The sequence below is a fragment of the Lepisosteus platostomus genome, chromosome 10 (genome assembly GCF_059453375.1).
Source record: "Lepisosteus platostomus isolate fLepPlt1 chromosome 10, fLepPlt1.hap1, whole genome shotgun sequence".
Classification (NCBI taxonomy): domain Eukaryota; kingdom Metazoa; phylum Chordata; class Actinopteri; order Semionotiformes; family Lepisosteidae; genus Lepisosteus; species Lepisosteus platostomus.
The window spans coordinates 41,194,127-41,207,207 of NC_142620.1; positions in this window are offsets into that span (position 1 = coordinate 41,194,127).

The following is a 13,081-nucleotide window of genomic DNA, read 5'->3' on the forward strand; positions in this document are numbered from 1 at the left end:
AACAGGATAACAGACATCAGACATATAAATTATACAAGATCAAGCCACCTGTTGCTGTGGCAGGGGCATAGTTTTGAAGTTTGGGTTCCTATCCAAACAGGATTAGGCAGTATTAAAAAAAACTCAGCCTAATTAAATCCTTCACCCTGCTAAAGGGAAGAGTTTATGTACTATACATAGTACCTCCACACCATGTTACCAAAAAGAAGGATCTGCTACATGATCATTGTTCATTATTTCTTAGTGCACTTTTATGGCTCACAATTCTGGTTCATATTTCGTTGATAGTTTTACCTACATATCCTACATATCCCATCAGGACAAATAATCAATCGTGTTGTAAATGAGACAGTGTCATGCCCGATCGAGCACAGCATATACACGCAGAACAGCACACCTCCAAGTGCTGTTAGAACATGCTCAGGCAGACTTTCATAGCAGATGGACATTGTTTAATTATTGTTTCTCTATTAAGTTCCATTTCTTTTAAAGACTTCCCTCGCCCTTCACTCAGGGCTCTGTCATGAGCTGAGCTACTGTACGTTTGTTATCTCATAGTTTCATTATGCCAGTTTTCTTTTTTCTCAACCTTTTTTTGTGCCTGCTTCCTTCTTTCAGCGTTTTCCATGTTCTTTGCCACTACTGCTCTGCAGCTCTGGAGTGTTGGATATATTTTTTGTCTCTTTCTTTTCTTTTCAGACTCTCTTTTTTCTTGTGTTGCAGTGTTTCCCACCTCACCACTGCCTGAGACCTGATTGTGAGCTTTCAGTCAGACACGGCTATTTTTTTACCTCACCATGTCTTACAGACAATCCTTTAAATGCGTATTTTCATACTGGATCAGATCAGTAAAAGTACTGTTAATTACTGAATTGGATCATATCAAGGACCTTGAACTGATATCACCATTTGTGATGCATGTCATTATAGATATGAATCACCCTTATGCATAAAAAACCCAAGAATATGTTTCAAGGATGATGTTTTTTCTGTGCTGCTTTTTAGCCTTTTAGCTTCATCACCCATTTACCCTCCACTGAGTTGAGCATATTTTAAATGAACTATTCTCAAATTCATTTAATGACATTTGAAAGTTTAATCCAAAATGTAATGCTTAAACTCAGTGCCGATCCTCTGGGCAGCATCAGACAAAATGATTTGACAGTGATTTTCAGTAACCAAAAAAGGTACTGTATCTAATCAGCTCTGAGGCTGTAATGTTCTTATCTGTTGTCTATTTGAGGCCTGTGAATGACCAACAGATATAAGATGCTGAAGAGAGTAGTGGAACTCCCACAGGGCTGCTCAGATTCATCAATCTTTATCCATTTTTTAACTGCTTCATCCAATTTAGGGTCACAGGGAAGCCTGGATAGGATGCCAGCTCATTGCTGAGCACACACAAACACATGGGCACATCAGGGCCCACGTAAACATAGGGAGAACATACAAATTTCATGCACATAGCATGCTAGGTCTAGAGTTGGCCCCAGGGGCCCAGCGCTGCAAGGCAACAATGCTAACCACTGCATTACCTCTTGATTGTTGCATTATTTACAAATTGCAGCTCTGCACTATAAAATTAAGACCTTTGTGTATTTTAAAAATATCATTTAGCCAAATTGTGTTGTTCCCATTGTCTCATGAAAGTGGAATGCCCATTTCAAGTACCACACCACCAGTACCACATCACCAAACATGACTAATAAGACTAGGGCTGTGAGGTTTCAGTGTTCATCTCTGACTCATAATTGTCTTTATTTCATAATTAAAACACACATTTTCTTGACAGCCTAAGCAGAAAAATCTCATTAGTGAATACCAGGGGTGGGAATATGGTACTGCAGAATTTAGCTGTAATCATTAATTTGCTCCTTAGATGATTTAAAATGAGCATTTGTGTGGAGAGATTTACTGTATTATTTTTAAGGAAAACACCCTACAATTTTAACCTGTACTGTAAAATAATGAGAAAATGATGATGGACCATCTGGCCTTTTCTTGTTTGTAACTCTCTGTACTGTATGTTCAGGATAAATGTCTTCACCAACAAATATCATGCAAAAAGAAATTGAATCAATCCCTTCTTTCACCAACAAATATCATGCAAAAAGAAATTGAATCAATCCCTTCTCCTCTCTGAGGCTTAAAACTGTTTTGTCTATTTAGTTTTTCTAAGTTAGTTTTATCTAAGCAACATTTTCCAGGTTTGGATGTGGGGGTGTTTGCAGTTGTATGGTTAAATGTCTGCTTGACACTTGTACTTCCAAATGCCATATTGTCCCGTTATATTTAATTTGATTTGGTTTCTTTTTTTTCTTTCATTGCTATAGTATGTTTTCTGTGCTTCATCAGTAGGAGATTTTTGGTCAGGTTATCCTTGTAAATGGGAAGTTGTTCTCAGTCGAATTATCTTGCTAACCAGAAAGTATTCCTGCCTTAAATTATCTTTATTAGTCATGTTACTGTATATACAGTATGAATTACATCTGGACTTTTAGGCCTGCTGATAAACAAGTGATAGCCATTATGGTTTATACTAAGTGAGAAGAATTGTTTTTTTATTGTCTTTAAACAATTAGTTGTTAAAAATGTGGGAATAAAATGCGTAGTTGACCAAATAAATCTTTTAACCTTTGCAAAAAAAAAAATCAGTGTAGCTGTACAGCAGGGTTCTCGAACTCTCAAACTCTGTAGCAGTTTTCTGTTTCTTCTGCCATCAAAGTGCTTAGTTAATTAATTAGTTCATTAGTTTATGTTTTCTATATTTAATTGGATAAATGTAATACTTCACTCTTGGCTTGCACATGTTTAAAGGTACTGAACATGAAATGCATTGCATGAAGTAATAATCATGGAGATGTACAGTATACTGTAAATAAACCTACGTCTGCCTAAGAAAGTTAACATTAACTTTGAGAACTGAGAACTTGAACTGCAACAAAGGACATAGTGTGCCCCTGCCCTCCACCCACCCCCCAGGTACTGAGTTTCAGGGCCCTGGATTAGTGTAAAGCAGAAGCAAGGGCTGTATGTTACATTACAGACCTAAGTAAGGTACAATAAAGGTATTTCCTCAAGCCTTGGAAGCATAATTTTCTCAAAGAAAAAAACATGAAATTCAGAAACCATACGGAAATAATGTTAACTTTGTGAATGAGGCAGCCTTTAAGTGTTTTAGCAGAGTTTTGAGTCACTTATAAATTTTTTGCCAAGGTGTTCCATAACTGACTCTGAAGTACCAAAAGCCAGTTACCGTTGGGATAATCCAGGGAACATTAGAGGTCTGTAATTGCAGTCTGAGTATGGATAACTTGGAGGGGATGGAGGGAATAGTTCAGTCAGCGTAATGAGCAGGGACTGAGAAAGTTGTAAGTTTCATTGTGCTGAATTCAGAAAATAATATCTCACACCATCTCCCTTAGAGTTTAGCTGGCTCTTGAACAGGGCAGTATTATCCAATAATCACAGTAGGCACTGTGCCTAGGGCTTATGAAAAGAAATTGACCATGTTTTTCTTTATTTGTTTGATAAAAGATGTGGGCAGCATGGTGGAGCAGTGGTTAAGATAAGATCACTTATTATATAATTGTTAATATACAATTATAATATAATTGTATATTAGCCATATACAATTTTTTGCATTGGGAATTTGTCTTTTCACATACCCCAGCTTGCTCTCCATGAGACACACAGGCAAATACTGTAGATGGGGAGAGAGAGAAGCTTGGGGTCAGAGCACAGGGGGCCCCTGGAGCAGCTGGGGTTAAGGGGCCTTGCTCAGGGGGCCAATGTAGTAGAACTACTCTGCCAGCCACAGGTTTGAGCCAGCAACCTGCCAGCCACAGGCACAGATCCTTAGCCACAGTGCCACCACTCCGCCCTGTGAGTTAGCATTGCTTTAGGAACCTGGGTTCAATTCCAGACTTGGTGTGCTACCTGCATGGAGTTTTTAAGTTCTCCCCATGTTGATATGGCTTTCCTCTGGGTGTCGTAGCTTCCACTCATAGCCCAGAGTGGTACTGTAGGTTAATTGGCTTCTGGGAAAAGTGACTCTGATGTGAGTGTGTGTGTCCATATCTGTGTGTGTTCTGTCCAGAGTGTACCCTGCCTTGGGCCTGTTGTTTGCCAGGATAAGCTTTGATTCCCCACTGCCCATGAATTGGAAGAGTGATTAGAAAATGGGTGGATGAATAAAAACTGTAACAAATAAATGTATATAGCAATGTTAGGCTATCCGAAAAAATATTCAAGATAATTTAGATCTCTCATCTACCCATAGAAACTGATACTGTCTTAAAAATGCCTCCACCAAAGGATTTACTCAACAGAAGTGTCAAGGGCTTACAATGACCTTAATCCGACCCTGCTCTTGGACAAAAGGAAAGCCCAATGATCTAGCTGAGAAGACATCAACCCCCAGAGCTGGGAATTGTTGATTTGAATCCTACCTTTGTAACTTAATTTTGTTTGATTGTAACAGTTTTGTGTGTACACGTGTACACGACTATGCATTTTCTGTTTTTTTGATAATAATACACAGTACAACTAGAAACCTTTTTGGAATTCAAGATCTGAAGATGTTTGCAGCAGACAGATTATTACTACAAACTCAGCTTTAAAGTTCCTATTTAATGGCTGCCAAAAAGGTGTGATTTATTATATTCCTGATTTCTCAAAAACAACATCCAGCTGAAATAAAATCACAACTCCTCACCTTACAGTTACTGACAAACTGAAGATTCTTTAACAAATATGTACATTTAACTTGAAATGTATTGCATCCTTACCATAGAAAAGATAATATAACTCACTCTCCAGATATTTGACATTCTAAGAACTAGAGCAAGGGAGCCATGAAAGGCTTCAGTCCATTTCAGGACTTTTTCAGAGAATAGTCTCACATCTGAAATCCTCCCAAAAGACATAGGCAAGACATATTTAAACAAGCTTTAAGAATGTGTTTTTTTTTCAAACCCAGGCAAGTTCAGGCAGACAAAAATAAAAATGGAAAGTCTGAGAATGTGAGCACTTGTACATACACATACAGTGCCATGTGAAAGTATTCAGACCTTTCCTATGGTATTCCATTTTTAGGAAATTGCAAAATGATGCATACAGATTTTTTAAATGTAATATTTTATTCAAAATCCAAATGCTAACGCTGTATACTTCTGAGGGTAAGATAAGGTACTGTAAACGTGAGCAAAAAATGACAAGAGGACACATTAAATATGTTGATTGCGTTAAGTATTCAGACTCATGAGCTCAATATTTGGTGGAAGCAACTTTGGTAGCAATTACAGCTACTGTACAAATCTTTTTTGGGTAAGTCTACCAGCCAGTGGCTTGGTGCAATTCTCTACCAATCGCTTGGGCACATTTGTTCAAACTCTCTCAGGTTGTTTTATGATCACTAATGGACAGCAGTTTTCTAGTCTTTCCACAGATTCTCAATAGGTCAGGACTTCAACTAGGTCACTCATGAACATCCATCCACCCATTTTCTAACCGATTCTTCCAATTCAGAGTCAATTCAGGGGGAGCTGGAGCCTATCTGGCTGTCGGTCTCACAGGAACATCCCTTAAACTGAACATCCCTGCCCTTTTGCCTGACTGCTCATTTTGAAGCCACAGCCTGATCTCCTCTTTTCTTTATCTGTGCTGTGCTTTATCTCAGAACTTTTTGAAAAGTGCCATAGTCTTCAGGGTTGAGCTTTCACTTGAAATTGACTTTGTGACTGATTACCTCACAGAGAGAAGCATTTAGTCTGCAAACATGTGACCCAATGTTAATTCACACAACGGAGCTCACTTAACTAACTGTTTAATTAGGGTAAGAGTGGGCACCCAAATAAATTTAGGTTTGCCACAGCAAAAGATTTGAATACTTACACAATCATGACTTTTCGATTTTTATTTCATATCCGGTCACTTCATTATTTTTGTTTTTCACATTGAATGTGTGGAAAAGGTTGCATATATAAAAAATATACATTTCTACCTCAAAATCTCATGACTGCAAGCTGTAAAGCAACAAAGTGTAAAGACTGCGCAAGGGTCTGAATACTTTTGCAAGGCACTGTACACTCTGTGGAGGTGGGGTGGAAAGCGTTTTGAATTAGGCAGAAAGGCATAAGAATGTGACAGATGATCATTTTTGATGCCTCTCAGTATATTTAGTCAAATTTCAGATAACATGGTTTTGTAAAAATCTGTGAAGTGATTCTTCATTGTATTCTAACACACTTCCCAATGGGATGCCCCACACACTTCAGCTTTCTAAGGCACTTCAAATAGGAAGAAAATGTAAATATTTAGCACATTACCTTGAGTGAAAAACTCTGCTTATAAAGGGGTCTAATGCCTTAATTTCAAAGGATAATAAATGTACTGTACTCTACATTCCTCTGCAAGAAGTGGTATCTTTTTGACCAAATCTTTTGTAGAAAGTCTGTCTATAAATGGAGTGTTTATATACAGTATGCTATATATTATATATACATGGGACATCCATCACAATCACTAATAGCTCACACCCTTTTCCCATAAAAAAAACGGTGCTGACCAGAGAGGTGTGCTCTTTCCTGATGAACTCGGTCAGGACCTTTCTAGTATTTTGAAAAACCTCCCATGTGGGTGTGAAAACTCAAACAATAAGGATAAAACAAGGGAGTTCCAGCAATTAAGCATTTTTTGCCATGTAAACGCTGTATGCTTTCCAATTTTATGTAGTCACATTGGGAAGATGTGTAGCACAGATATTGGATATATTGGATAATTCTGGTGTTGTATTTCATAATGGTATAAAACCTTATGGGCGACACAGTGTGGGTTCAATTCTGGACCTGGGTTGCTATCTGCAGGGAGTTTGTAAGTTCTTCCCATGTTCACATGTGTTTCCTCCTACAATCCAAAGACATGCTGGTACTGTAAGTTTATTGGCATCTTGGAAAATTTGGCCCTGCTGTGGTGATTGGGTATCTGTGTGTGTGCCCTGCAATGGACTGGTGTCCCATCCAGAGTGTAACTAGACTTTGTGCCCATAGGCTCTGGCTCCCCCCTCAGTTGGATGAAGCAGTCAGAAAATGGAAGAATGGATAAAAAAAATTAAATTAAATGAAGACACATCATAATGATTTTGTATTGTAGCTGTGCTCTCTATGACTTCAACAAATTTAAAACAGCCACTTAGACATAGCAATACAATAATTAAAGTAAATACTAGCAACAGTCAAGAAACTACTGTATATAGCAAAAGGGAGTTTTCAAAATCTGGGGAATTCTTCTGTATCATGTTTCTTTTCTAGAGACATACAATAGATGAGCTGTTACGTTTATTTTAGAACATAACAAAAGTTAGAACGTGAAGAGGCCATTCAACAATCTGGCCTTTTTTAGTAGTAGTTAATTGATCCAAGGATGTCATCCAGTTTCAACAACATGGCAAGGTACAGTAGCTTATTTCATACACCTGCAACCTTTTGGGTAAAGAAGTACCACCTCTTTTCGGTTTCAAATGCATTTCTACGTACTGTAGTTTTTCATAAAGCGTGACTGGAATCAAAGATGGTTCTTATTTCTGTTCAAGGTTTTAAGGTTATGTTAAAACTCAGTAGATACTGTACATTAGTATTCATAAGAACATAAAGGTTGCAAACAAAAGGCCGCCACTCAGCCTATCTAGCCTTTTTGGTAGTTAGTAGCTTATGGATCCAAGGATCTTCACCTACTGTGTCTTGAAGGAAGCACTGAAATTAATTTTCAACACATGGCCATGTAGTTTGTTCCATACATTGTATGTCCTGTGTGCAAGAAGATTCTGTAACACCGATGTCTTTAATATGAGGGATGTGTTAGAAAAAACAGCTCTGTGCTCTCTCAAGGTACTTGGCTCTGTGATTGCTTTAAAACTATCTCTGATTTTAAATATTCAAACCACAAAAAGAATGTTACTGTATGTCCCCATTTTTTCTTCACTGTCTTACAGTAGGCATGTTTTGAGCCGGTCTGACTTTGGTCTGAAAATGGCAAGTGTCAACAGCACTCTACAAGTTATCTGTAGTGCATGGGTAATGTGGTATACAACAATCTATACAATTTCTTAACAAAACTAGCAACATGGAAAAGCAGTAACTGATGCTTTCAAACAATACAAAAATGACAGTGATAACCGTAATAACAATGTGTACCCTATGTGCAAATATGACTAAATGGATACTTTTAACTGACTACAATTATACGGTATTTATTGTTATATTTTTAGACTATAGAACATTAAACCTTACACAGGATGGCATTTTGATTATTATTATTCTCATTGTCCCAGGAAGTGATACAGGTAATACTATTCACATGTAAAAAAAACACAATAAAAGCAAAATTAAATTAAAATATGCAATTTTACAGACCAATGCTCTGGTACACAGTGTTGTGTGTTACACTTAAAAGTCATTCCTTAAACGAGTTTTATCGTTTGCAGTGGTATTATTACCTTAAATTGAAACCCACGTTTTATTGTATACTTCTGCTACACATTGTCCACTTGGAATTTTTGTTTTACAATCTTTTCTGTCTCAATTTGTTCTTAAAATCCAGCTCCCACTGAGAGTTGAGTGCATGTGTTTGCCCTGCTTTCTTGTACTAAAACAGCTTTCATGTGGCTTTTAATTATTTTTGGGCTACAATTACAACATTGAACCCAGGACTCCTGAACTTTTGTACAGGACAAGTGAATATATTAATCTCTTGCACAACACAAAATGTGAATCCTACTAATCCAGTGTTTTTTAGTTCCAGAATAAACAGGTGTACTGTACATCCCAACTTGGTTGTGTATTTACTCACGTCAAAAATGCCTATATCTCTTTCTTAATTGTAGGATTTGTAAATGGGTAAGGTTCAAACTTGTTTCATGTTTTAAAGTAAATGTTTTTTTTAAAGCCCGTTACTATTTTTCTAGTCACAATCAATTTGTAGCAATCTGGGTGCCGCAGTGTTGACTGATTTTCACTCCCACTGCACCAAGCTGATGTCTGGAGCAGAGCTGTTGTCACGCTGAACCAGCGGAGGAGAGAGGAAGGCTTTTGTGCTGGAAGGTCACCGGTTCAAATCCTTACAGGAAGGTACTGGCTGTAGTTTGGCATATAAACCCTCACTTGTGGAGCTCTGCTCTTCTGGTTCCCGAAAGTCAACGGACTGCAGCAATAAAACGTCACAAATAAACCACGCTCCAGTGCTCGACTCTTCACTTGCTTAAGTGCATCCATTTATTCTGGATTTGTAATCATAAATATGCTTCCTACCTACTGAACCATAGAAAGGGAGCTATTTTGATGGCTGCCATCTTTCGCTGAGATGGTGGCAACACATACATATTATTAAGAAAGTAAAGAGACTAACCAACGAATTGCATAGTGAAAATAATATAGACTAGTTACTATTCACACCTGAAGAAGGCTCCACGGCCGAAACGTTGTGTTCTCTTTCTTCTTTTTTTCAGCATGGAATAAACCTATTGCTAGTTACTATTTATGTTTGCTGATGAAATCGATTACTTTTTTGTAGGTAAAAACTGTGATCTCGGAAGATAATGAAAAGATAATGGAATGTATTCAACAGGTCTACTTTTTTCTAGATGTGATTTGGGCTTGGTTTCACAGGTTTCCACAGACAAGTCTTGTTAAAAGTAGCGTTTGTGGTCCACCTAGTGGCAATATTTTGCAACTACATTGGTCACCAGAAAAGCAGACTCTTGTGGGTGATCAACAGTAACTCTGGATAAAGGCCTGCCTATGGGCCCTCCAGTGGTGAAATACTGTATGTACAAACAGGACCATGTGAGTTTTATTAAACCAAACTTAAAAATTGGCTAGAACAAAAGAATCTACAAATGACCTATTCATCCATATTCTAACCCATTCATCCAATTTCTAACTAGGTTTGCAAGGGAGCCAGAGCCTTTCCCAGCAAATAATGGGTGCAAGTCAGGGTATTCACACACTCACACCAGGGACAATTTTCCCAGAAGCCAATTAACTTACCAGATTCTCGATTCTTGCCCTGAAACAGACATACAGGGTATCGATGTAGAACGATCTGGTTGGGTTTTTCCGTCCCTAGGTCAGCAGGGGGCTTTGGCAGTGGTCCATAAATGAGTCTTTATAGGTTAAACCGGCTCCGTCTTTAACAGCTTAAAATTAGCATAGCTGGAATTAGCATGTGCACTTCTGCCGTTGTCGATGTCGAGCACCTATCTGATTCCCTTACTTCTGCTCCATTTCCCCCCCCACTCCTTTGGTGGGGACTGAAGATGGTCCTTTGAACCATTTTCCTATATCCATTATTTAGACTACTGTTAGCCTAGCTTTCTGACTAACGAAATGAGATTTAAAAAATTCTGGCTACAAAACCGCCTTGTGTGTTGCATTATAAATCCCTTACTGAAACCTCAGATGTGACACAGGGCCTATGTTTTTTCATTCAAAATGACAGAAAAAAAAGAATTGAAATGTTAGTTTAGTTACACAAATATTTTTTCAAAATTTAAAAAAAAAAACAAATACAAATACGTTTTTGCCACTTTATTAGAAAATTCTTTGGGGGGGCAGGAGGAAATCTGAGCACCCAGAGAAAACTCACACAAAATGAGGGAGAACATACAAACTCCATGCAGATAGTACCCCAGGTCTAGAACTTGACCCAGAGCCCCTGCACTGCGAGGCAACAATACTAACCACTGCGCCACCATAACATCCTACATTTATTCTATCCACTTAGAAAGAATCTTTGATAACAGCTTTATGACTGAGTTTAACAGCAATAATGAACAAAAAATCTATAACATTTAGAACTAAAACAGATAGATTTAGAATTCTGGAAGGCTTCACCAACCTGATTTCAGAATTGCAACATTCTAACTGCAATTGATTTAATCAATTCAAGTATGAATTCTACTCTAACATGAATGAGATTTATTAAAGCAATTTTCAGAGTTACCAGCTGTCTAGCTTTATTCTCTTTGATGTTACATTTGTTTGTCTGTTTTCGACTGCAGGATTGTAATACTTTCGACTGCAGGAGAAATTCTGACTCTGTCGACTTTTTTCTAGGTCAGTAGAAAGCTGAGCACAACATCTCCAGATAAAGTATTTAGTAACCTTCCATACTGAATGATTTCAGGATTGTTGTTGATACCTAAAACGATTTTAAAACTCTGAGACATGCTTCAAAAGGGACACATTCTGCAGAAAGAATTAGAATGCCAGTTTTTAGCAGGAGCTATTCCTACAGTCAGGTCAAATAAGGCACAATCAGGAATGTTTGGAAATTTGGAAATAGTGTACTGTAACAGAGTTGGGGAAATACAAATATAGTTGACAAACTATATATAACAAATATAGTTACTACAAAAAATCAATATACTGTAATTGTTCACTTTGTAGAGAAAATAGATATGCTATGCATGCTATACATTTACATGTGCTTTGGAAAGCTATCTTTTTTATCTCTAGCAAAATATAACAGATAATAATAATTAATCCTAATAATATGATTAGGTAGTGTAGTTCCTCCAATAACTTTCACCAGGAAAGTTATGGTGCAGGATACTTTTGGATTTTCCCTTGCTCGCCTCTCTTGCAGTTGCATCGTATTTCTCACTGGGCTTGCATTGAGAGTTCTAGGCCTAAACTGACTTTTGACAGAAAAAATGGGCACAGGGTGTGAAAGGGTCCATCATGGTCAGAAACCACTGGAAGTCTGATACATTAGTTTATCTGTTTCAAAACATTTGACAGTGGCAATTATTTAACACTCAGACTTTGATCTGTATTTAATTTCTGTGCTCTTTTCTTAAAGATGGTCATTGTGACGGCGTGAGTACACAATTGCAGTGCTAGAAAACGCCAGCAAGGCTCTTGCAATGCAACAGATGGGTTTTACGTTTTTTAATTGGGCGCATCTACATGAAGGCTTTACAGCAGGGGCTCCCAGTTCCAGTCCTGGAGGGCCGCATTCCTGATTCTTTTATAGATGTCTTTAAATACGTTGCCCTTGAAGAGCTGGGAAAATCTGTTAAACTGCTCTAACTAAGTTGGTAATTAATTTGATTAGATCATTAAGAGTGGTGCTGGAATGAAAACCTGCAGGATTCTGCCACTCCTGGACTGAGTTCACAAACCCTTGCTACCAGGTTGTAACCACACAGCAAGTACATCCCGAGTACAGTGCTCACAAACCCTGGAGTATCACCTGCCTCTGAGCAAGCTCTTCATTCATTGGAACCACACGCACAGGGCAGCATAAGAGGACAATAAGTAAAACACACATAGAGACAATAGCACCGATTTACAGACACTTACAAGTCCTAGGGTCAGGGTTTCTGGGATTCTATAATAGGATAACCTTCCCAGTGTTCTCAGCTGCTGTTGTCACTGTCCCTGAACTATAGTTCTTAGTGATGGTTCTACAAGACCTTTGTGGAACACACTATTTGGCCTTTTTTGGGAACTTCTGATGAGCTAAGCACAAGCAGATTTCCTCTCCATCATAAGAACATCATTTGCATCCTTTATCAAGAAGGCCAGCAAACAGTGGCTGGTAAGTAATAGGTCAGTAACAGCAAATGTTTAAATACCATCTTGTTTCATCATTGAACATAAAGCATAGCAGTAATGGGTGAATTAGACAGAACATTTTTCTTGACCTTTGTACATATAAACCTATAAAACAGAAACAAAGCTGCTTTGATTCGTGAGCATTAATAAAACTGCAGCTTATAAATAAAAAGGATCTATGAAACCCTTTGACCAACCCCAAAGCTAGTCCCAATGTGTGCATTTGGCAAAACTAGTAGGATAAGGCTTCCTCATCCTTTTCAGGTATCTGAGCCCTTAGCAACATTGCTTGTTGCATTAATATTGATGTGTACATTCAGAATTGGATTATTATGTGACTTAATGTGAACTGGTATTACAATTTTACTTCTTAAGACATTTACCGTATGTGTTTTAGTTTAAAAAAGATTTGGTAATACATTTTTTTAAACATAGTAAAATGTTAACCACATCCAAGTCAATCA